The following is a 23,055-nucleotide window of genomic DNA, read 5'->3' on the forward strand; positions in this document are numbered from 1 at the left end:
AGAGTGGCTTCATTATTTTGTTTTTTCCAGGTGCCATGGGCTTCCCCCCAGCCAGGATGCTGGTGTTTGGAATTGGCGCAGTTCAGGTGAGCGGAGCACCCATGGTGCTTTGGTGGAGAGTGCTCTTGCAGGTGAGGCTGGAGCCAACTGGCACGGGAGTGACTACTTGTGCTCTGGTGTGGCAGGTGAAGGCAAATGTGGCAAGCAAAGGAAGATCGGAGAGGATGAGTCTGCCATTGAGGATGGCTCTTGAGGACCGATGGTGATGCAGAGCACCGGAAGAGCTAAGTTGATGGGCAAAGGGTGTTGGGGTGTCTTGACTGTGTGTGTGTGTGTGTGTGTGTGCGTGTGCGCGCGCGCGCAGGTGTGTGCTGACGTTCAGTGTAGAGTGGAGGGTGGTTCGGGATGTGTGTGTGCATGAGGCAGTGGGGTGTGCATGGCAGAAAGTGAGGATGTGCTAGGCAGAGCGGCTCCAGCCTGTGTCTGTGTTGTTGTGCAGTCTGTGGTGTGTGTTGTAGCTGTACTCTCTTTTGCTCAGGTCTTGATGTTGCTCTTGCTCGTTGTGCTCAAGGAGCACAGCCCGTGCTCTGCAGCACTAGCATGGCAGGCATCCACTGTCTTTTTGCCTGGCCTGACTCGTCAGCATTGCTCCAATGGATTGTGTCTTGTTCTGTGCAGGCAGCTAAAAGGGGGTGGTCTGTTGCTCTGACTCCACATCGTGGCCGTTTGCAGTCAGTCATCTTTGCAGCCATCATCGAGGCCTCACTGGCCACACCTCTTCTGAGCCCGCTCTTGTTGTGTGTCTTCCTGGCGCCCTTTCAGGGTTTTCTCCCCAGTGTTGTCACAGCCTCAGGTCTTTCTTGCTGGCCTCTTCTGCATTGCTTTTCCCAGCTTTGCTGGCCCTTTTCCGTCACGGGTGGTGGCATCTGACTCTTTCATGGGCTCGTCCAGGGCATCAGAGCTGCACGGTTGTGGCGTCATAGGTCTTTCTGGCTGGCAGTGTCTTCTGTGCTGCCATTTTTTGTGTGTGTTTGGGGGGGGGGGGGAGGAAGTTGGGGGGTGTGTAGTAATGGCAGTCACCAGAGCAGAATAATGTATCTATGAAACTTCTTGGGGGGGTTTCAGTAAGAAGTAAAAGTATTCTTTTCTTTAAACTCTTTTTTGATTGAGTGGCCATTTGGGGGGATTCTTATTTAAGCCAGTACAGTGTTACCTTTAAAAAAGGATGGAAGGAGATGGTTCTGTTAGTAGGGGTGATGAATGGCTGGGGTGGGAGTGAGTGGGCAGTTGTTTGGTTGTTGGGTGGGGTTGTTAGTGTGTCTAACCTTGTATGCATGTTCTTTTCTTTTTTCAGGTTCTAGTTAGAATTTCTTAGATTTTTTTTTAAAAAAAAACAAACCAGACAAAAAACCAAAAAAACCCAACCAACCAAAGACCCACACAGCTGGGGTTCTGCTCCCAGCTGGGTTTCTTTTCCCCCCTGAGTCCCCAATGCTCTGCGAGGTGGTGATCAATCATTGCCTGCGTGGGTGTGGAGCTTCGGCTCGGAGCTGGGTGTTTTCTAGGCAGGGCGGTTTTTGGAGGCGCTTGGTCACCCTGCTACTGGGAGCTGTCCAAAAACCTGGAGGTGCACTTGCCTGTTTCTGCAGGAATGTAGAGTATGTGCTGGCTGATGTATTGGTGAGATTAGAGATGGATGCTGAAGAGTATGTGCAGGTGATGTAGAGTGTGGGCTTGTTTGTTACGTTTTGTGTGTTGTGAGGATAGAAGCCCAAGAGTTGCTGATGATGCAACGACGAGTGTTCTGCTCTGCTCTCTGCTCTGTGCGCTGTGGTCTGTAATCTCTGTGGTCTGCACTTTGTGCTTTGCTCTTTCTGCTCTCCGCTGTGCTCTTTGCTTTTCTTCTTTGCTCTTTAATCTGTGCTTTGCTCTCTGTTTTCTTCTGTCTTCTTTTTCTCTAGCATACCAGCTGGGAGTAAATAATTATTACTCTACAATTAAAATAAAAAAAATTATTTACTCCCAGATAGTATCCTACTCTTGCTAATGAATTCATTAAATATGCAAATTAAGCCTTCCCATACTTATTTCTTTTTAGACACATATACAAATAATAAAATGTGTATGCACTGTATATATACATACATACAGTCATACACATATACACCTTAGGCTTAGAGAGCTACCCTTAGCAGGTTACATAGCCAGTTTAGGGGTGACAGGGCAAGGAGTAAGGGTGACTACAAGTTCAAGGTAGCAGGTCAGAGGTTGGGGTTACGCTCAGAGCCATCAAGGCAGAGTGGGAGGGTTAGGGTTAGAGCCATTTAGGGTTGGGGTTGGGTTTGGGGTTAGGGTTGGGATTAAGAGTTGTTAGGGGTTGGAGTTAGGGTTTTAAGGTTAGGGGGTTTAGAGGGTTGGAGTCAGGGCCATTAAGGGTTTAGGGTTAGAGGGTTAGGGTCTGCCATTTAGGGTTGTGGTTAGGGCTGGTTGGGCTTAGGTTAGGGCCAGTTGGGGGAGGGGGATTGGGGTGGGGTTGGGGGTTAGTTAGTAGGCAAAAAATGTAGTGGTAACTGCAATACGGAAAGAAGCACTAGTGTTTCAGAGTGCTGTTGTTGCCTTTTAAATAAGCTATCTCATCTTTCTGGGCTTTCTTATCTGACCTGAAAAATAGGAACAGTACTCCCTTGTATCACAGGTCATTTCAATGTGTAATTAAAGAAGTCTGGTCAGAAGCTATGATGAAAATGCCCCATACTTGTGACTACTGAGAAAATAAATTGTGTGTTGCCAGTTTCCCATTACTTCTAGGGGTTGAATCAGTTTCTTGTTGGGAGATAACACGAGTGTGCTACCAGCATGCCTGAGAGGAATCACTATGAGGCCATTGAGGTTTATCCTCTCTGGACTAACAAAGCCAAGAGGTGAAGGTGACTTGCTTTTTTTTAAGCACATTAATAGGGAATCTTGGAATGATCACGCAGATCAAGGTTGATCCCCCGGCTTCATACACAGCGTACCTTTTCCTCGGTAGCTTGGCTTTTGTGGCTTTCTGTTACTGCTCAGCTATCTCCCCAAGGTTGCTGGTGAACTCTTCAGCAGTGAGGAGAGCCATTTCAATCAGTGCCTGTGTGGCACAGCTATTCACTTTTCTCCTCGGGGCTCGTGCTAAGTGTCTCCTGCTGGCAGTAATGGCATATGACTGCGTGTGGCTGTCTGTAACCTTCTACTTTATGCAACTGTCATGTCCTCAAAAGCCTATACACAGATGGTAATCATCTCCTATTTCATTGGCTTTGTCCATGCACTTGCACAAGCTATCTCCACCTTCACACCCTCTTTCTGTGACTCCAGTGTTGTCAGTCATTACTTCAGTGACTTTCCCCCTATGATCCAGCTTTCATGCTCTGACACCTATAGCAACGAGATGGTACTTCATATTTTTGGTACATTTCATGGCATCTTCGCATCTCTGGCAATTCTAATCTCCTGTATCTATCTCATCTCCACCATCTTGAGGATCCACTCCTCCAAGGGCAGATGCAAAGCCTTCTCCACCTGTGCTTCCCATCTGAGAGCTGTCTTGTTGTTTTATGGGACTACCGTTTTTATGTATGTTAGGCCAATGTCCAGCTACTCATTGGACTGAGATAAATGGGCCTCTCTGTTCTATTCAGTGGAGACTGCGGTGCTGAATCCTATAATCTACAGCCTAAGGAATAAGGAGGTGAAGGATGCTCTGAGGAGAGTTTTAGGTCATAGTAGAGAAAATTCAGAAGAATTGTTAGAAAGAGAACTTTGGGGAAAATTTATCAAAACCTTGATACGAAGAGTAGGACTTCCAAGGAAGACTTGATCAGCTTCTAAGGGTGAGATTTGGAAAGGTACTTAACTGTTAGAAGTGATTTTAGGTTGACTTTTAACTGGTTGTATCTTCAATTTTTATCTTGAAAGATTGTGTTCCTCTGCTACTGAAACCTGGAGGAATCCTTGCTTTCAACTTCCAAGTTCCAAGCACAAACAGGACTCCTGGCTGAGGAGCGTGTGGCACAGCATTTCAGTTCTCTGTTCTATTAGGAACGTTCGCCCTTATAGGAAAACCACCAGTCCATGGAGACGAGAAAAAGCTTTCAAAGATATTCAAGAGGAGAAAAGAAATGTGATTTGAATTTTATGGCCATTTCTGCTACGTCTTCAGTAAATGAAAGGAGTAGCCTCTTCCAGTGTAACACAAAGAACCTGAAGTTCTGGAAAGGAAGTCTTAGAGAACGGACACCTGTGTTTTCACCCCCTCCCCCCCCCCCCCCAAACACTAGGGAAAGTAACTCTCCCTCTTCTGTCAAATCTCTCTCTTCCGTCAGTCATGACTGCCACCTTTTTTCCTATTCTGCCTGGAAACATGAAAAAATCACAGAAATTCAAGAAAGGTTTACTTCTAATTTTGCTACTATTGTAAAGTAACAGGAACTTATTCCTGCTTTTCACCTCTACGTATCATCAGTTAACTTGAGGCAACTGAGTGAACTGGTAGTTATTTTAAGGACATTGGACATAATTTGAAATTTAATCAAGCTGAAGTGTTCTTTCACTCCAAAAAAAGAATACTGAAATAAGATTGTGACTTACCAACTACACATCTGTCGTCAATGTGGCTTTGAGAATAAATGCCAAATCACTTCTGGCAGTTGAGAAAGTTGGGAAAGGCTTTGGCATCCTTTTATCGATTCAACTAAGCTAGCTCTAGGGATAGGTGTTCTATCACTAATAGATGTTCCATCCCTTCTGGCTGAGTTTATGAATATTGTCCCTCAGTTGGCAGAAGGAGTTTAGATCTTTATTGAGCTGAAAGTGATGGAATGAATCTCAGACAGGTGAGAGGTCCCTGCTTCTGCATGAATGAGGCTTACAGTCAAAGTGGGATGGAAAGAGGTCTTGCAGATTCCCTTTGCATTCCACTGCATGACTGCTAGGGCTTTTATTTCCCCGACTTCCTCTCCTTAAAGCTGTGCATAGAGATAGCAAAGCTTGTGTCCCTATGATCATCTATGGCACACTAAAGAAGGATTTTACAAGTCTCTCTTTGTCAAACTGCTGCCAGCATATTTTACACTGAGAGGTAACGTGACTGAGAAACATAATTGTTTTTGCCCAAAGACACATGGCTAAGGAGAAAACTTATCTTCAGTATGTTATAGTCTGAATTTTGATCAAGTAGTGATGATTAAAGGTCATTGCTATCTCAGAAGCCATTTATCTCAAGAATGCTAAAATTAGAATATGCACAGGGTAGTAAAAACATTTGGACTATGTGCACTATTATCCCACTGGCCTGACAGTCCTAAACAGTAGGAAAAAGAATGTGACAGTGTAACCTTTTGGTCCTGCTATTTGTCATCCTTCTGTTGCTGCAGAGGCTGAAGCTCAAGGTTTATCTCTTGTTTCTGATTATTAAGTTTCATCAGATATGTGAAGTTCACAGTTTTTATACTTATCAATGTTGCACTGTCCTTATCTTGAACAGAGATGTGAGGTTTTTTTTTAAGCCAGATTTCTGAGTTGTCCAAAACTGTCTTTTTCAGTGGACTGCCAGCTCAAAGGAAGGAAATAGCTTGAAAAGAAATCATAGACATCATTTGGTCATCAAAGAGCTTACCTCCACAGCAGTGAGTCACATCTGCACACCTTCTCTCTCTGTGCTGATGTTTAAGATATTCAAAGCCATCTAGAGCTAAGCCTCAGCAGAACTGGCAGCATGTTTCAATCAAGAATCAAAATCTCAAACCTAAATATGCTTTCTGACAAATATCATCAAAAAGAACAGATTTTCATAAGCCCTGCATTCATCTATCCCTTAGTCTCCACCTAGAGAAACCCAGACAAAATTAGGGAATTTAAAATGTTAAAGATCTGATGTCTCTTCAAAGCTACAGTTTGCTTTTCTAAGAAAGCCTTATGATCCACCATCTAGAATCCTGTTCTTCTTCTTTCCTTCCCAAAAATTTCAGTTCCAGTAGGAGATTTGGGAAAATTCCTGCCGAATGACTTGTCATGACAGCAATGCTAAAGTCAGTCAATGTGTGGTAGAACAGCATTGCCTAGAGTCAGGAGGTCCTAGGGGCATTTGGGGTTTCCCTGTTGCAAGCAGGTGAGGAAAACTCAATGAATCAAGAACAGTACTATTAAGAATTTTAGGAAAATTGTCAGTGTTCAGCTGGGACTTAGGTTATATTCCAGTATGGAGAGAGATTCAATCCCCGTATTTCTACTGGGATACCTAGTCCTTAGGTTTTTGTAGTGTAAAGCACTGGAGGACCGGCCAAAGTATGAAACTTCATCCAGTCTTTAAACAAAGCTGTGAAAAATATCCCGATAATTAAACTGGATTGTGGCTGCAACATTGATTGGCATGCAATCATGCTTGGATTGCTGCTCTGATAAATTATAAAGCTCAGCTATGCCATAAGGTCAAGGCCTTGGAAAGGTGGTAGCAGTGTAGTTATAGCTCCGTATGGGCTACAAAGTCCATTAACAGGGCAGAGTAGCCCTGATTTCAGCTTTGCTGAAATATGAACATAATGGTTAGGCTGCAGCTGTGCCAACTTGGTAAGACCTGGCCTAGCTCCATGGACCTGCCACCATCCTGACCTTTGTGACTGCAACCTGTAAACATACAAATAACAAATCCAGATCCTGGCAGAAGAAAGTAAGAGAGTTTTCTCTCTTTAATGAAGTGGTGGCAAGCACTTAATGGCAACAGCAGCAGGAAAACTCAGCTTTTCATCTTTCCGGAGAGGAGGAGATACCACCAGATCATCCAGGTTTGGCTGAGAAAGGATTTCTCATTTGCTTGCATCCCTGTTGTGAAGGAAAATTGGCCATTTTCCGCTCAAGAATAAGTTGGGACGATTCACCAAATAAAATACTTTCCCTTTAGAGGGTGAAAAATCTCATGCTGAAAGGGAAGGAATCATGAACAAAAAGGGAATCAGTCATCACTGTAAAGGTTCTGCCATTTTCACCTCCCGTTAAAAATTGTTATTCTATTGGAGGTTACCAGTAACCTGGCTGATGCTCTCAAAGCTGAGTTCTTCTCATATGGGTGACTGAACTGAGGTTTCAGTTCTTGCTGAGGTCTGTTTCTAGCATAGGCTTCAAGGTATTGCATATGTACAAAACTATTCTCTCACTGACCTGTTTCATCTAGAAAGATAAGAGTAGGTACCATAGATATCAAGCCAGTTTATTCCCCCCTTGAGCCAGATCTTCAGAAGTACTTGCCCATTTCAAGAAACAGACAACAGGATTTAAAAACAGCCTATAATGGTTAGGTACACAAGGAAAATGCTTACCCTGCTTAGATACACAAAAGACCAGACTGCTTTTAGACACTGAGTTATCTTTGAATAGTTGGCTGTTGTTTATCTCCAACCTACCAAACATTTTCTGCCCTATAACACAGCAACTAGCCATGGACTACTTGGGAAACTGAAGAAGGAAATTTCTGTCTCCTGCCCCAACGAGAGTGATCAAAAACTGGATTAGGTGCAAATTTGTAGACTCTCCATCTGTGCTGATACTTAAAATTCAGCTGGATAGGGCCTGAGCAATCTGATCTGCCTGAACCTGCTTTGAGGCGGAGGTTGGACTGGATGACCTCCAGAAATCCTTCCCAGCTTAAATTATTCTATGCTTCTATCTGCAGATTGAAAATGATCTTTTTATCTCTTAAATGAGGAAATAGGCCTACCTTCCTTGCATGAAGGTGCGAGATATTTTGTGCACTATCGATCCCAGAAATAAACTCTTATTTTGAAAGCTTCAAACATTTAATGCACCTTCATAATACTGAATAGCTTCCTTCTTCACTCCAAAGATATCTTACTGAAAACAAATCAGAAGATTTATCTAAATAGAAAAACTTCAGGACTTCAGACTTGCAATAGAGCCCCTCCCTGCTCCACCTCCCCAGATAAATGTCATTTGCTTAGATGTTCACAGAACTACGCAATTCAGTACTGCCTTTGGAGCAACATCTCATTCTTTTCCCAGTATGCTGCAGCTGGCCTGGAGCCTGTGAAACATATGAATGAAGACCCTTCCCCTGATTCTGGCATGAGTTTAAGGACATCTCTATCTGCCAGAAAAACTAGCTTATTTGTGCTACTTAGAGGGCTTAGAGGTTGTTTGACAAACTGTTGGCCTTCAGAGCAGAGAGCTGAATTGGGTTACTCAGCTGAAGAGTGATCTGCTCTGACCGTCCCTAGCAGGGAAAGTCATCAGTGGAGCTTAGACAGCAGAGATGTCACAGGCAACGCAGCCTTAGTTAGACTGTGCTTACGGTGGCTGCTCGTGTCGTGGAGCAGGGGCAACTCCTGGGACAATGCCCATACAGTGCCATGTGTAAGATGATGAGTGAGGGAAGCTAGTCTGTTTGGGCTACGCCATGAAGTCTGCAATGTATCTGCATTGGACTGAGTCCTGTTCTAGCCTGGATTAGACTGACAATGTAATGGATTTCTGAATTGTCATCTAGACTATGTGAAAGCCGTGGTGTTCAGTGGATAGCTGGGTTAAGACTGGATGAACAGCTATTACTCGTCTGGGTTATTTATCTTTCTTTCATTTAGTCTTCTCTCACAATTTAGTCAGAAATATCTGAAACTTCCAGGGTGTTACAGGAAGCATGAAAATGTTTGCTTTCAGAAAATTTGTGCTTCTAGATCCTGCCAGAGTTGCTCTGGAAACTGACTGGTTATTTTTTAATAACACCTGTCAGTCTCAATGATAAATCTAGGGATATGGAATAATGGAACATATTCCTTCCTCATACACTACATTTACACATTAAGGGGTCTGAGTGGTTCAGGATGTGAAGAATGTGTTGCTATGAGCGATGAACCCCAGCGAGAGGGAGTGTAGCCTTTTATGGGATCTTTACTCGAGGGGGCTAACATGTTCAGCTGGCAGAGTCAGAGTTAGATATCTGTCCATAGTCTAAGCAGCTCATAGTAAGACGTCACACAATGCGCCTTTGCTTTAAATGACCTCCTTCCTCTTTTCTTCCTCTTCCTCTTCTCCTATTAGGAATGAAATGCTGGCTGGCTTCAAAAGCATTGCTTTGCACTTGCAGATCCGAGCCCTTCCCTCAGAGCAGCTCGGAGAGGCAAGGTCAAAGTGGAGTACCATTTGGATACTTGGGTCCCCAAGAGGGGAAAAGACAACCCGCACCACCGTGAACATGCCAGCGCAAACTGCACAACAGGTACGGTGACAGCAGCATGCCCGTTTTTCTGAGTAGGCTTATTCTGCCTGGGAAGGAGGTGTGAGCCGTGCCGGCGGAAGCACAGCCCCCGCCCCCGCCGTGAGCAGGGCTGGGCAGTGGCCGCAGGCTGCGGATGGTGCCCGTCGGGTCCCTGGCGCCAGGTGAGCCCTGTCTCTGCAACGGCCCCGGGTCCTAAAGGGGGGCAGGGCCACGCCACCCCGGTACCTGCCCGTCACAGACACGCTGCGATCCGATTGGCTGCGCCGCATCAGGACCGGCCCACTCAGCTGCTACGAGCCTCCTCATTGGCCGAGCTGCCCGCCGTCACAATGGCCCGCAGAGCTGGGGTCACTCTGCGGCAGAGAGGGCGGCGGCGCAGCAGCTCCTCGCGCGCTCTCTGCCCGGGTGCTCGCGGTCGCGCTGGCGGAAGCGAGCGTGGGCTCAGCGAGCCTTCTGGATAACTGGGCTCGTTCCTTTTCCAACTGGAATTGCGTGTGACAGAAATGAAGTCATGCTCTGCAAGTTGCAGTCAGGCCCCATCTGCAGGAGCTGGCCTAGAAAGGAGCTACTCCTGTGAGTAAAGACTTCAAGAGTAAAGGTGAATTTTGTGACTCCCCAAAGGCGCTGGCAGTGGCTAAGGAAAAAGGCCAGCATAATTGGACTATCAGCTGAGCGCCTGGGGATGGAAGGGACTCGGCAACAGTTCCTGAAGGCCGAGTAGTCGTGGTTGCCCATGAGAAAAAGTCAAACAGATGAGTAAACTCTTCTTCCCCAACTGTGCGCTGACCAGCCAACGTGAGTGGCAGCCTTCCTGGGCTGTCTCTACTACGTGCTTGTGTTCTGCAGGGCAGCTGGTTCTTGTGGGGGCTGCTCTCCAGAACGCTGCCTTTGAAACCTCCGTTCCTAAAACAAAGGCCGGCAGTCTCTCTTAGAATCTAATTTCCTTGCAGGCGTTACTGACGGAATTGCTCCGCCACAAAGGATGCATTTCCCACCCGAGAAGATTTCTGTGGCTTGGCGGCAAAGGCAAAGCGTTGGAGCTGGACTCCGCAACCTGGGCAATACGTGTTTCCTCAACTCTGTTCTACAGTGTTTGACCTACACGCCCCCTCTGGCCAATTACCTGCTTTCTGGGGAACACAGCCAGTCGTGTGAGTACTTGTGAACACGTTCCTTGCAAGCTGCTGGACAGCTCTGCAGGTGAAAGGACAGCAGTGACTCTGTGAAGCAGACTCTGGGTTTTCCTAGTGTCCCTGCAGGGGCTCCCTTTTAAGAGCGCATGCACGGCAGGCTCAGGATAGCTGAGGGAGTGCTTGCTTTCCTTTAATGCCCCGTGCTCCGGCGTCGAAGGAGGGTTCTTTCTTCCCTCCTGTGAATGATCAAGGGCATTGGGAAGTAAGGCGCTTCATGAATATTTGGCCTGTGGCTTTCCGGCTGCTCGAAAGATGATAAATTTTCGGAGGAGGGCATCACAGGTTCTCGGTGTTCCTTCCCAGCCGGGTTTCCCTAATGCACGACCGCTGCGAGACCTGATGTGGTCACTGCTGAACCGGAAGAAGAGGAAAACTACCACAGAGCACCGTGAAAGCAATATGAGCTAGTCGGGCTATTCCCGTGCACCTCCCTGCAGAAGAGGGCTTGGCAGTAGTCCTTCAGGTGCTTCGTCAGAAAATGCGTGCTAGTGCAGGCTTACTGGTTAATGCTTATGCGCACAGACTGGGCTGTTGGCACCTTTGGAGAAGAGAGCGTGGAACGGAGAGCAGAGACCGCACTTCCAACTTGGAGATTGTTGGTGCTTAAGGTTTTCCACAGGTACGTAGGTATCTTGCACTAGCCGGAGGTGGTTTCTTCCTTGACTCTTGACAGGTCGTGAGCAAGGCTTCTGCATGCTGTGTACGATGGAAGCTCACGTTAAGCATGTCCTGTTCTGCTCTGACAACGCCGTCGAGCCTACGGCTGTCTTCAGTGACCTTAGACGTAAGTCATTTCAGATGGCGTTCTTTGCAGAAACGTCTGAATTTTCAGAGGGTTATTTCACGGGTGCAAAGGGCTTGGAGAGATTAATTGTTGTAGGAAAGAGAGCTTTTAGAAAAGTAGGTTTCCTGTCCCTTTTGAAGAGATAAGCATTGTGCCCTTTGTGTTTATTAGGAATAGGGGAGCATTTCTGTTTTGGCAGACAGGAAGATGCTCACGAATTCTTATGTTACACCGTGGCTGCTATGCAGACAGCTTGCTTGAATGGAAGCACCAGGTAAGCAGAACCAAGTTAACCTTGAAGTGTTCTCTAGCACTTTTGACGCCTTCCTTTCCTACCCTACGTGAAAACCTTTGCCCAGGGTTTTCGTAGAAAAGAAAAGCTCTTTGAAGAAAGAGCTACCTCTCCGCCTCGGCTCTTCTGAGCGCTGATGATAATTTGTTTCCAGCTTGGACACGTCGTCGCAAGCCACCACGGTCATTCACCAAATATTTGGAGGATTCCTAAGATCCAGAGGTACTTTTGGAAACTACTACTGTCCTTGGAACTGATCTGTGCCTTTGTGCCCGTTTGTCGCAAAGAGCTTGCGGTGTGCCAAGAAGTAGCGGCTCTCAATAATGTAAACGGGCAAAGTGAGTCTCCTTCCCGTTTTGTGAAGTGCTTCTGTTTGGCTTCCAGTAACGTGCTTGAGCTGCCAAGCAGTTTCAGAGTCCTATGAGGCCTTCCTCGATATCCCGTTGGAGATAAAGGTAAGACGTCTTGGAGCGGTGGCTGATGATGCCGTCGAAGGCCCCGAGCTTTCGGGGGCTGTTCTTTCTTTTTGTGGCTTTCTAAACTCGACGGAGTTCACGTAGGCATGTATGCTGTTCACGGCAAAAACGCTTGGTGGAGGCTGGGAGGTGGATTGGACTTGGTCCTCCTCTGGAAGCCCCGTGAATGGTCTCCGTGTGTGGGGGGGTTTAAGCCAGAGAGAGAGCAATTAGCGTATCTCCGCACGCATGCTCGTCCTATGATACTTCCCAGTTTTGGACTACCCCGATACACTTCTGATTGGTACGCGATGGCTTTTTTTGCTCTTGTGATTTACGCAAAGGCGTACCACAGATAACTTGATTGTGCGCTACCGCAGACAGGTAGCTCTTGGTACCAAAGTACAGTCCTTTTCAAACAAGGTCAGTGTTCAGCATACTCTGCTTCTGCCGCCTCCTTCGCGGTGTTCGCTGCTTCGCAAGTAGGTCTCCCACGTGTGCACGAGGGAGGCCCTGCGGCAAAAGAGGAGTTGCGGGTTGGCATTTGAGTTTCCAGCAACTCAGTGCCCTCCTTTCTTCCTCCTCCAGGCAGCCTCCTCTGTCCCCGGGGCGCTCGAAGAATTTGTGAGACCTGAGCTGCTGGATGGTGAGAATTGCTACAAATGTAGCAAGTAAGTAGTCTTCCTAATGCCATCGGACTAGGAGATAGTGGCCGAACCCATTGTCCGCCTCGGAGCAGCTTTGGGTTGTGCAGCTAATGAACCCTGAAGTCACCCAAAGCTTGGAAAAGAGTACATTTGCTTCTTAGAGCGGAATCGGTGTCATTCTGTTCAACTAGTTGGAAATCTTTGATAAGAAGCGCAGGCGCTAGCTCGCATTCCGGAACCACGCTCCGGTGAGAGAGTCACGTTCCTGCTGCCTTGCGTGTTGTTGGCAAGCCTTACTTTTGGGCCCAGCAAAGATACGTGCTCAGGCATTTGCTTGGCTACCGAAAGACAACGTTCCCGCTCCTTATCGAGCTGGCCTCCTACATCCTGCCAGGTTCTCTGCAGGAGCAAGGCTGAAATGCAGGGTGTGGCTTTAAGGAAAGAAGCCCCGTCTTAGGCAAGGAAATACCATTCAGCTAGGATGAGCGTGAGAGAGACATGGAAACTTGCTTGACTTTTGGCGTGAGGGGGAGGGGGGAAGATGCCTTGAAACAATTGCCTGTGCTTGCTTTGAAGGTGTGAAAAGATGGTTGCTGCGTCCAAGAGGTTTACAATACATCGCTCTTCCAACGTTCTCACCATAGCCCTGAAAAGATTTGCCAACTTCACTGGTGGAAAGATTAGCAAGGTATCTATGCAAGTGTAATGCCTTCTTGGGAAGGGAGATTTCCCAAGGCGGAACGCTCTGTTCAAAGTTGTTAATGTCGGCCGACTGTAACCATAGCGACAGAAGATGTCTAGGCAAAATCAGCGCAAGAAGTAGGTCTTACTCTTTCTCTTCCGGTAACAGCAAAGCTCCCGTGTGACGATAAGCGTATGCTCCGCTCTGAAAGAGCTGGTTTTGCATTGAGCAGTTCTCTGCAACGGAAGCAATTAAATGTTGTCTCTGGGAAGACCGATTTCTGAGGAGGCAAAGCATGTCTGTCTAAGCTTCCAGCCCACATTCTTAGCAGTGTTCTTCCCCGGCTCTTTCACGAAGTGTTCCCAGATGAGTTTTGAATCCTCTTGCTCTGTCTTCAGGATGTGGAATATCCAGAGTATTTGGACCTGCGAGCATACATGTCTCAGCCAGTTGGAGAACCAGTCCTCTACGCCTTATATGCAGTCCTGGTGCACAGAGGTGCCAGCGGTCGTGCAGGACACTATTTCTGCTTCACCAAGGTAAGCATCAGCTTCATTTCTTGCAGGGCAGAATCTGTGCTGGTGAAGAGAAACTTGTCCCAGCATGTTACTGACAACCATTGTTTTGAAGGGGAAAGAGCTCGTTACCTGTCTCCTTTGACTAGTCTTGGTGTCTCCTTTGTCTGCTAGTGTTCTGTCTGGGTTTTCCTGTAGAGAGCACACTCTAGAGTTGCTCTAAAGGCATCGTTGCCTTTCTTTGCAGGCCAGTAATGGACTGTGGTATGAGATGAATGATGCCTCGGTAGTCCTTTGCGACCTCCAAACCGTTCTCAGTCAGCAGGCGTATTTACTTTTTTATATCAGGTAAGAGCGAGTATTCAGATGGGTTTGGGGTACCTTTCCCTTTCGCGCTGCTGAAACCTCTCTTCTGCTCCTCTGACGTGTTTTTCCTTCTGTCCTGGGCGGAAAGGACTATTGGTAGAATTGCGTTCTGTCCAGTCTGGAATTCCCCATGTCACGCAGTGTCTTTCATTGCTTGGCCTTCACCTGCTGCACTTGCGTAACTTGCTACGTACGTGCTCTGTGGAGCTGGCGAATGCCATAAAGGAGGAGAAATTCAGGCCAGAGGTGGTGTAAGGATGAGTTCTTGCTCTGCAAGGGATGGCCGTGGTAGGAAGAGCAGCATCTAATTTTCAGCTTGTAGTCTTGGTTACGTTCTCAGTATGACGTATCAGCTGCTCCTAGATGATGGCAGGATGGGATTCAGCCCAAGAGGAGGCTGACAGGGCATGTCTCAACTGAGATCACTGTTGTTTCCCAAGGTGCGATGGTGAGACACTTGGAGAATGCACTTCTGACGCGCCCGTGCCATCTTATCCCCCTTCGTGCCTTGGTCAGCCGGGGGCTAATAAGAAGGGGGCTGGATTTCTGAGACCGCAGCTTGCTCCTCGTATGCTGAAGGTAACGGGGAGGGGGGAAGAGAGGGAAGGAGAGAGGCACCAAATGGGTAGTGGGAATTGTCTTTTTCTTCCTTTTTTTTTTCCCTTTTTTGGTAGCGTCTGCATTGTATTTTCCCTCCCACCCTGCAGCTTTCTTCACAGCTCTCCTGCTGCAGCCGGAATCACTCAAACAGTGGCTGCTGCTGAATTGCGTGCAGCCCTGCTGCTTCTTTACTTGCAGCTCCGCTTCCTGAAGCACAGCGAGACATTGGAAGTAGAGCCTAGTCATGCTCAAATCCTGGGGAAAAAAAAAAGGGAAAGACTGCTTGGTTTATTTTTAGTGCTGTCACTTGAGCTGAGACAGCAAAACCAGAATGGCTTATTCCTGAGCACTGGAACAAGTATGCTGGGGGTTTCAGGGAAAGTTGAAAGGGGAAAAATGGACGCAGGTACATAGCTAGAGACAGAGAGAGAGAGCGCGAGAGAGAGAGAGCGCGCAATTTGGGGCCATCCTTAATCCGTGCTCAGCTCTTTGGATGGGCTTTCAAAAATGATGCTCATTTGCTTCCAGTCGGCCAAAAACCAAAAGTAGGAATGAACAACACTTGCTGGCCTTGCACTTCGAATTAAAGCAGAGTGGGGCATTTTTTGTTGTTTTTTTCCTCTTCATCTCCTGAGGCAATCTGTGGGACTCCCTGGTAGGAGGGGTTTGTGTTTGGGGCTTCTCCAAGCTGTGTGTTTGCACATAGCCATCTCACGATCTCTTCTTTTGAAATACAGAGCTCAAGTCATTTAAAGAGAAACGGAGCCCTGAAAGAGGATCCCAATACCATTGGCGTCACAGAAATGGGCGGTGATTCCCACAAGAGGAGGTGCTCTCGCAGGCTGGAAAGAAACAAGCGAAACTGCCACCTGCAGCAGTATTGCCCTGGAAGCAGGCGCACATCTTCCCGTAGTGACAGAAACTGCCTGGATAAGGGCAGAAGCTCCGGAAAATGTCCTCCTTACCGATCCCGAAGCAGAGGACGAACAGAGCAAGAGAGGTCACACGAGCATTCTTGCAAAAGCAGGTGGCTCCACCTGTCATCACACGCCAGAGGGGAAGGCGGGCATCACTTCAGCAGCCACCAAGCAGACGCGTGCCGCTGTCCAGTCCCGGAGCAGCAGTCTGAAAACTATTCTCCTCAACGACGAGCACCTTCAGCTGTGTCAGTTCCTTCCGGTTTTGAGGGCTCTTCCCGGAAGGCTGAAAAGCAAAGAAACAGAAAAAGAGGACATCCCCACGCCGGAGGGAGCGACAACAAAATAGAAGGGAAACGGAGAAAGACCGAGAAAAGAGATTTCCGCAGTTCCTCTTGTTCTTCTCTGGCTGTTCCTCCTGTCCGCCCAGTTGGCTTTAAAGAGCTCTCAATAGTGCGGCGTCTGTCTGGAGATCACGTGGGTAGGTCGATCAAGTGAAGGCAGGAAAGATACTGCTGAGCTGTGCTAGCACTTCAGAAGGGGACTGCTAACGGTGCTGACTGCTGCTTGGAATACACAGGGGTAGAAGACACCGCTCTGGAATAAAGCTATTAGATGTTTATTACCTTGAAATCCCCAAACCACAAGGGGAATCCCAGGAACCTTGCAGGCAGGTGACCGGGCTGCCCCAGGCACCATAGAGCATCGGCCCCTGGCGACGTTCAGGGGGAGGGGGGGTGGGGGTTTAAGGCGAAAGAATAGGCTACAATGTGGCGTAGTGTGCATGCGCTGCAGATAACAAGGAGAGCGGTAATTCTTTAGATGTACAGATAACAAGGGAAGCAGTAATTCTTTAGGAATACGTGAGTCCAGGTTGATGCCTGTGTGGTGCACCTAAGGGTCGCGACCCGCCGTTCCCCTTGGAGTCTGAACACCAAGTGTTTTGGCAGCTGCACTAGTTGGCCGGTCAACATGCTCCTGTCTCCTCGCCAATATTCCACTTTTATTTACCCACTAACGAGACCAATTTACCCACTAACGGGACCATACAGTTAGAGGCACATGTGCACACGGTTCTGGATCAGGCTACGAGAATGATTGTTTTCTTTGGCACCTCTTCCAGAACTAGCCTCAATTAATGATGTGTGTACAAGCCAAGACCTAATGTCCGCTCGACCTCTGAGGGTGTGCGTTTCTTAGTAAGGCAGACGTTCAGAAATTACCGCAGAGCAGCTGCAAATCATCCCCTGCAGTAGACTTGATAAAATACAGTCCCATGTAGGCATCGAGTGCCACATCTGTTTTTTCTGTTCTTAACTTGCCCCTTTCCTTCCGACAGTATGATTTGGATTTCTCTGCACTCCACATGGACAGTCACAAGCGTAAGAGCAAGAAGAAAAAGAGCAGACCCATCAAGAAGCTGGAAAGCTGCTTGGAATGCTCAGATCCTCCTTTCCAGAAGTACCCACGGGAGGAGAAGGGAGACGGCCATCCTCCAGACGGCTCTTTATGGGAACAATACAGCAACCATGGCAGTAAACAACTCCACGGGGCGGGCAGCCTTCAAGGGCTTGCGTCAGGAAGGCTGTGCAGTATGCCCTGGCTTCCAAATATTCTGCCTCAATTGAAAGAGACACAAGTTTTCCTCGTGTGTGTGTTTCCAGTTTTGAATGGTCACTAGGAAAGAAGGCAAAACTGCCACCAAATGTCACGTCCCTAAGGTCTACCGTGGGTCAGGAGAGCAGGTAGCTGTGTCCTGCTCTTCTGCACAGTACGCCCGTCCTAGCACGCAACGGACAGGCGGTGGCTTTTCCTGGGAGGCTTTTGGAAGCCTCCCTCTCGAGGTCGCTGCAGTCCCGGAGTCACAGCGCACGTCAAGCTGCGGGCAGGCTCAGGTCTTTGCTGTTTAGAAAGCAAACCGCTGAGCAGATGGGTTTGTGCTGAATGTCATGACAGGGAGTGAGCCTGCTTCCTTTTGTCGTTTAGCTGCAGAGCTTGAGGACGGGAGCCGTCAAGACTGACTAACCTTACCATCTACACCACCACTTACCATCCAACCCAACAGAGAGCCGTTCTCCAAACAATGCTAACCAATCCGAGCTTGAAGAGTGTTCTCAGAGCAATAAAGTTGCCGTCAAAACAAAACGCAGTCCTTGGCAGTGCTTCAGATTTCTGTGCGGAATTTCACCATGAAAAGCAGAAATGCTTTTTTCCCAGTCCTTTTCCCTTAGGCGTCCTTTTCTAACAGGTGCCGGTAATGCCGATGGGCGGCAGAGATCGCGCTGGCACACGGGGCCTGGCAGTAGCCAAGGCGCGAATGGGGCGCCGCAGGAGCGCCCGGCAGCAGTGCGGCAAGCAAGTCGCTCTGTTGCTCGGGCAGGTGAAGTGTCAGCACGGCTGCTCAGAAGCTGCTAGCGCTTCCCTGGGCCTGGGTGGCGGGAGCGAGGCTGAAGGGAACTAGTGATGTCTAGCAACTGCCTAAGGTAAAGGGAAATCGGCGGAGGCCCAGCTGGAGAATGACGGGGTGTGTTGGGGTGCAGGGCTACTCACAGGCAGCTGGTGCTGACAACACAGCCCCGTGCGGCCATCGCAGCCAAAGCAGAGGTGCCAGACACACCAAAGTGGGGAAGGGATGCAGCGAAGCGGGGCCCAGCAGGGACAGAGGGGCTGTGCCACGGCCGGAGTGAATGGCAATGTTCGGGGGAAGGCGATTTCTGTCAGCTTATGCCTGATAGAGCATGCTTCCCTTGTTAAAGAATAGCGAACTGAAACTGTCTAGAGTATGTTCTAAGTATGCCAAAAAAAAAAAAGCTTTGAAAGTCTTAAAAAAAAAAAATGCTCAGTGATATCAATCCGCACCACCTGAAATACAAGTGCCTGGTATACAGCCTGGGGACGAAGTTTTAGTTAAAGTATTTCCACAAAAATCCAAGTTAAAACCTGAATGGAACAGTCCATATACTGTCATACTATGTTCTTCTTTTGCTGTGAAAGTTGAACTGTACTTGTATATGTTGAAAAAGGATGTGTCTGTGTAAGAACACTTTGTAATCTTACAGAGAGCAGTGTTGTAGATACAAGTAATCACTCAAACATTTGTATTTGTAGCTTTACCCCAAATTATGGGATGCAACTGTTACAATCTAATTATACATTGAGCCAAAATTTACTCCCTATCCCCATTGGAATGAATCTTATGCTAGTAAAGAAACTACTACAATGCGATGATTTGCGTTGACTGCTAGAATGCACCCGGAACAATGGACAAAAAACTCTAATCACCATTCATTGTGATGCGGAAGAGATACACCACGTCTTGGAAAGGGTAAAGAGGGACGGAGAACATCATGGCTGGGAAACTCTTCTAGGATGGTCACCAACTGCAACAGGGATTTATAATCACGTGTTGCACCCGGTAGTAGTTGTGTTCAGTTTAACTGTGTTATGCCTATTACTTACAATTATATTATACATAAGATTATGGAAAGCGATAGTACGCCTCGAAAGGCTTTGAGAACTCTGTTTAAAAGATTAACAGGGATGCTTCATAAAAACAAAGGGGGGGACTGTTAAAGAATAGCAAACTGAAACTGTCTCGAGGTAGCCGCTTAGCACAACTTCTGTAAAACTTGCTTAGCATGAGTAGCTAAATTTGCTGAAGCCTTAGGCCGCACTTAGATAAAATAATGAACTTTTACTTAGTCCAGTAAGAAAAGGGCCTCAGAGCTGGTTCAAGCTGGGAAGATAAGGAAGGTACAAGCAGTCTGCATTCCTGTGTCTCACACTCCGAAAGGGAGGATGTCAAGGCTTTGAAATAAGACCAGCGCAGGGCATTAGGACCTTGAGGGGCAAAGCCTTAGCTCACTGCTGGGGCAGTGTTAATTGTTATGATTTGGAATCACCTCCTCCTTCTCAGGACCTTGAGAGACAATGGTAAGACGCAAGGAGAAACGAAGGTACAACCGTCAGCAGAAACCACAACAGTAAAGCTAAGGGAGAAAAACAGCCTGCCTAGGAGCAACGATGAGAGCCAATAAGGAGCAGGAGACCCCAGACCAAAAAAATTACTACTGGTCTAACTACCGCGTGAGGGGTGGGAAACTTAATTGGAAAAAGCTATAATTGCCCAGGGATTTCTTTGTTTGGGCTCCCTCTTCGGAGGCACCCAGCTCGAGCTGTAATTACTGCATGTGCATCATTAAAATTTAATTATTTAATTTGCTTTGATTTGGCTCTGAACTTTCTTGCAGGAACCTAGGGTCAGACCCTGTTATGGTGCCCGGCGAGCCTCATTTCCATAGCAGTGACCTCACAAGCACAGCGAGCATCCATGGGCATTCCACTGGCCAATCAGGCCCTGAGGCTGCTGTGACCTCACTAGCACAGCCTGCAGCCATGGGCCTGACACTGGACTATGAGGCACAGGGACTGCTCTGACCTCATATGCACAGCCAGCAGCCATGGGCCTACCACTAGCCCATGAGGCACGGATGCTGCTGTGACGTCACAAGCACAGCTGGAAGCCATGTGCCTGCCACTGGCCTATCAGGCACCGATGATGCTGTGATCTCACAAGCACAGCCAGCAGCCATAGGCCTGCCACTGGCCTATGAGGCTCTGAGGCTGCTGTGGCCTCACAAGCAAGCACAGCCAGCAGCCGTGCCCTGATGCTGGCCTATGAGGCAAGGAGGCTGCTGTGACCTCGCAAGCACAGCTGGAAGCCATGTGCCTGTCACTGGCCTATCAGGCACTGATGATGCTGTGACCTCACAAGGAAGCCAAGGCAGCAGCCATGGGCCTGTCCCTGGCCTATGAGGCATTGGGACTGCTGTGATCTCACATGCAAGCACAACCAGCAGCCATGCCCTGCTGCTGGTCTATGAGGCACGGAGGCTGCTGTGAGCTCACAAGCACAGCCAGCAGCCAGGGGCCTGCCACTGCCCTATCAGGCCCTGAGGCTGCTGTGACCTCACAACAACAGTGAGTAGCCATGGGCCTGACACTGGACTATGAGGCACGGAGACTGCTGTGACCTCAGAAGCACAGCTGGAAGCCATGTGCCTGCCATTGGCCTATCAGGCAATGAGACAAATGTCACCTCACAAGTACAGCCAGCAGCCTTAGACCTGCCACCGCCCTATCAAGCTCTGAGGCTGCTGTGACCTCACAAGCACAGCCAGGAGCTGTGAGTCTGCCCTCGCCTATCAGTCACTGGGACTGTTGCGACCTTACAAGCACAGCCAGCAGCCAGGGGCCTGCCACTGGCGTATCAGGCTCTGAGGCTGCTGTGACCTCACAAGCAAGCACAGCCAGCAGCCATTGGCCTTTCCCTGGCCTGTCAGCCACTGAGAGAAATGAGACCTCACAAGCACAGCGTCCATCCATGGGACTGCCACTGGCCTATGAGGCACTGCGTCTGCTGTGATCTCACCTGCACAGCCAGCAGTCATGGGTCTGCTGCTGGCCTAGCAGGCTCTGAGGCTGTTGCGACCTCACAAGAACAGCCAGCAGCCAAGGGCCTGACACTGCACTATCAGGCACCGATGATGCTGTGATCTCACAAGCACAGCCAGCAGCCATAGGCCTGCCACTGGCCTATGAGGCTCTGAGGCTGCTGTGGCCTCACAAGCACAGCCAGCAGCCGTGGGCCTGCCACTACCCTATCAGGCACTGAGGCTGCTGTGAGCTCACAAGCACAGCCAGCAACCAGGGGCCTCCCTCTGGCCTATGAGGCACTGAGGCTGCTGTGACCTCACGAGCACAGCCAGCAGTCACTGGCCTGCCACTGCCCTATCAGGCACTGAGGCTGCTGTGACCTCACAAGCACAGCCAGCACCCAGGGGCCTGCCACTGGCCTGTGAAGCAGTGAGGCTGCTGTGACCTCACAAGCACAGCCAGCACCCAGGGGCCTGCCACTGGCCTGTAGGGCACAGAGGTCGATGTGACCTCACAAGCACAGCCAGCAGTCATTGGCCTCCCACTGGCCTATGAGGCACTGGTACTTCTTCCACCCCACAAGCACAACTTGCAGCCAGGGGCCTCCCTCCAGCCTATGAGGCACTGAGGCTGCTGTGACCTCAGAAGCACAGCCAGCAGCCATGGCCCTGCCACTGGCCTTTCAGGCAATGGCACTAGTAAATATCTGCATATATACATATCATACACAGACACACATATATATCATACATATATATATATATCAAATATACATCATATATATCATATATGTATGTCATGTATGCATAGCATATATATATAAAAAATAGTAAATATCTACATCCAAGCTAATCATATTATGCCCTTTTTATGCACAGTAAAAGACTGAAGTAATTTTAAGTTGCTGCTTATTTGACCTGTTTTAAACATCTACTTTGGGATAAGATGAACTGAGCCAACGAAAGTCCTTTTGCTCTTTTCTGAATATAAAGGGAGCCTAAGATGACTAGACCAGATCTAGACACCTATGTTTCATCAAATACATCCTCCTTATAATAGCTAAAAAAGATGCTTGACAAAGAATGAAAACATGCATATAGGCAAACAGGTTGGAGCAGGAAAAGTTCATGTACCCAGCAGGTGGCAACACCAGTCTGGCAATGTCAACCACCACACTTGGATATTCACAGTCAGAAGATGAAATAGCAGTGGTGCAATGATGACCAGATAGCCTGTAATATGTAACGCCAACCCTGGGACATAAAACATAGAGGACATTGTGTGGATGTTCTCTCAGGGGATCAAAGAGATGCACAAGATATTCATTAACACAGAAGCCGTAAAAATAAAACAGAGTGAATGATATTGCCTAGGTCCAAAGCCTAATTAATCCATCTTCTTCTTCTATTTTTACAATAAGAAAGGATCTCTGTCTACTCACCATACGATATTTTTCTAAGGTAACCACTTGGTATTTAAAAAAAAAAGATATCCAAGAAAAAAAAGAATCATTGATATATTCTTGGCAAAAGTGAACAGGAGAAGACATAAAATTTCCATAGGCCATTAACCAGTTAACAGGTGACATGAAAGCAAACACTTTGTTATCCTGCTACGCAGCATCTCTGAAATAAGCAGAAAAGAAGAATCCCTGTATTTACATTTGATTCTAACAAAAAGTTAACTAGGTATATTGATACAGGTTATTAGCTACTAGATGCCATTATAAGTCACACCAAAGATACACAGCTAATTTCCAGGGTAATACGGAAAATGATTAGAAAATAGTTTTGTGTGTAATCAAGACTCTAGTGCCCCTGAGTGACATAGCAGGTTAACTGTTCACAGCAGACTGTGGACAACATTTTTGAATTGAAAGGCTGATGACGTCCTTCCCTTCCTCCATTGC

Source organism: Dromaius novaehollandiae, unplaced genomic scaffold (genome assembly GCF_036370855.1).
Source record: "Dromaius novaehollandiae isolate bDroNov1 unplaced genomic scaffold, bDroNov1.hap1 HAP1_SCAFFOLD_57, whole genome shotgun sequence".
Taxonomy (NCBI): Eukaryota; Metazoa; Chordata; class Aves; order Casuariiformes; family Dromaiidae; genus Dromaius; species Dromaius novaehollandiae.